Raw genomic sequence first — 2706 nt, forward strand, 5'->3', positions numbered from 1 at the left:
AGACTAATCTGGTGTAAAAATATCAGTTCAAATCTAAGCCTTAAGAGAATATTTGGAAAATTTCAGGTTCACACAAAACGAAATCATGGAAGTCCTGTCATCTCAGACGAAAGACCGTGAAGATTGTCAAGATTCTGGTGATTTAGAAGATGTTCTTATTCTGTGAGCTGCCCAAAGCCGGGATGGCTGCCTCTGAGGATCTTGGCTTCTGGATGACTGGATTACTTATTCGTTGATTTATTTAACTGTGAAGTCATTTGAGGAAGAGATTTAGAGGTGATGGAGAGGAGCAAGGAGTTTGAGCTAGGAATGTCTTAGTGAACTTTAAAGACTAACTCTCCAAGGTTCTGTTGTTTTGTGGGTATGGATTTTCCTATAGTGATTAAAGTTTAAAACAATTTTTAGAACTCGTGTCCAGTCACCGAGCCTTCATGTTTAAAATTTATTTCTCTCATTGTTCTTACCTGAGACATCTTGGGGAATGAGATGGAAAAATGTGCATGCCAACCACACTTGCATTTCTCTTAAAATAAGGAAGTTGAAAAATGATTTTAAAACTCTACTGTCACATAAATTTTATTTTTCCCATTTTAAGCTCTCTGACAGTTTCATACATGTATATAATAAGTTTTTGTTCTATAACAGCTTTAATATCCTATGACACTCCTACCCATAGCAAAGAAAATATTAGTTAATAGATATACAAACATTGAGATATACTCACAATGGACCTTGCTACCACCCTTTGAATAATGTGTCTCATGGGAATAATTGTGTCAGCACTTACTGTCTCATTTAGTGGAACATTCTGCTTGTAAGTGATTTATTTTTTCCTTGTCTTTCAGTTCATTATTCTTAGCCCTAAATTATTATTATTTTTTTTAAACTTAAGGGCCAGCTTTAAAAATAAGTGCTGTGGGACAGTGGAGAAGGGAACTCCAGTAATGTGTATAAGTTGGTATATATTACCTGGATGATGGTGCCATCAGATATCCACAATTCATGGGTAGGTGGAAAGGTTTGGCTATGTAGGGAAAAAGATGGCAGTCAACAAGAACTGAAGTCTGAGGGTAAGAAAAATTGGAGAATAATGCTGAATGAACCATTTGAGAACCATTTGTTTTAACCAAAGGCACTATGACCATGTGAATCAGTTGATCCACCATGTTGATGTCAGTCAATTTTGTCAATGAAGTCATATACAACGAAGGGCCTACCACTGCAGTAATGACCACATGTCTCAATAAAGAGCTGATAGTTGGCCACACCATGGCCGAATGATCAATTATGAAATTGCTACATTGACCTTTCTTTTTTTTTTCTTTACAAATCTACTTTTATTTATTTACTCTCCTTTAGTTTAAATCTGGGATGGGAACATCATCACATGGATTCTGTGTCTAATGGCCTTTGCAGGAAGGTTGCTTCAGAATTTGGCACGAACCATACTGCTGTTTCCATGGGACCGAGTTACTTTTCCCCAAATCACTCTGGTTTTGTTTGGTTTGCTGGAGTCACTGTATTGTTTTTTGCTTTATACACGTAAGCACATCTCTTGCCTAAGTAGAACTCAGTTTTATCTCAGGCATAAATGCCTTCAATTTTAAGAAGAGCCATGTGCTCTCTTTTGTTTCTGACACCTCGCTTGCAGCCAGCAAAAATGGCCTTGCACCACAGCCTTCCAGATGGACTTGCTTTTAGAAGTTCTGTTCCCAGCAAGGCTTTCTTCTGTGGATTGCACCACATTTCATCCAGTGTAGAGCAAGCTTTTGTCCTTGCTGGAACAGCAATCTGGGTAATTTGGGGGCCACCATGCTGCTTCTGTTAACTTAGTGAATGCCATGATTAAATGCCATCTCACCCAGTGCTGCTTTTGGTCAATAAAAATCTCTTTATAGAAAAACAATTAAGGCCACTATTGGAGTTGGGTTCTATATCCACAAAAACTATCATTATGAAGTGTCTGTCTTATGTGTAGAAGTGTATGTCAGTTTAAGGAAGAGTTAGGATTCTGGGTGGATAGAGAACGCCTTAACATTAAGGAGATGTATCCTTCAGAATAATATATGATCTCTGAACAAATAACTAATCCATAATGCTATTTCCTCCAACTGGGTAATGAGTATGGGGAGGACATTTCTCATAGTTATATTTAATGATGAAGAAACAAAACTTTTGCATCCTGAATCCATTATTTTGGCTTCTGCTAGCTTAGAAGTCTTAGTATTCATTAGAGGAATATTCCTCCAGGGGACAAAATTGATCTGGAGCTTGAAATTACCCTGTGTTATTTTGGGATTTTCCTTTGCAGTGGGCTGAGAAGTTAAAAATATTAGGGTGATATTTCCCATGAATTTCTAAGACAGAGTTCAGAGGTTCCTCTGGAGTGGCTCTTAGTGCTGTGATAGCTAGTGATAAAAGTTAGTGAAAGCCTACAGCAACTCTGGATACATAAGGTCATGAGGCTAATCATTCAGTAGCAATAATTTCAGTGATCCCAATAAGGATGAGATGAGATAGTGGCTGAGCACAGAGGGGACAAAGAGGAAGAATGATAGAGAATCCCAAGTGTAATCACAAAATTTATTGTTTTCATGTATCGATCCATGAATTTTAACACCTATAGTAGCTACTTCTAAAATTAAGATACAAAACACATTCTCTCTCCCTCCCTCTCTCTCTCTCTCTCTCTCTCTCTCTCTCTCT

At 37.7% G+C, this 2706-nt stretch overlaps 1 pseudogene; it reads right to left on the bottom strand.

Annotated features, from left to right (window-relative positions):
• Nucleotides 1–1360: 1360 nt before the first annotated feature.
• On the bottom strand, nucleotides 1361–1746 carry LOC116097620 (annotated as a pseudogene).
• Between the last annotated feature and the right edge of the window lie 960 nt (nucleotides 1747–2706).

Source organism: Mastomys coucha, unplaced genomic scaffold (genome assembly GCF_008632895.1).
Source record: "Mastomys coucha isolate ucsf_1 unplaced genomic scaffold, UCSF_Mcou_1 pScaffold19, whole genome shotgun sequence".
Lineage (NCBI taxonomy): Eukaryota > Metazoa > Chordata > Mammalia > Rodentia > Muridae > Mastomys > Mastomys coucha.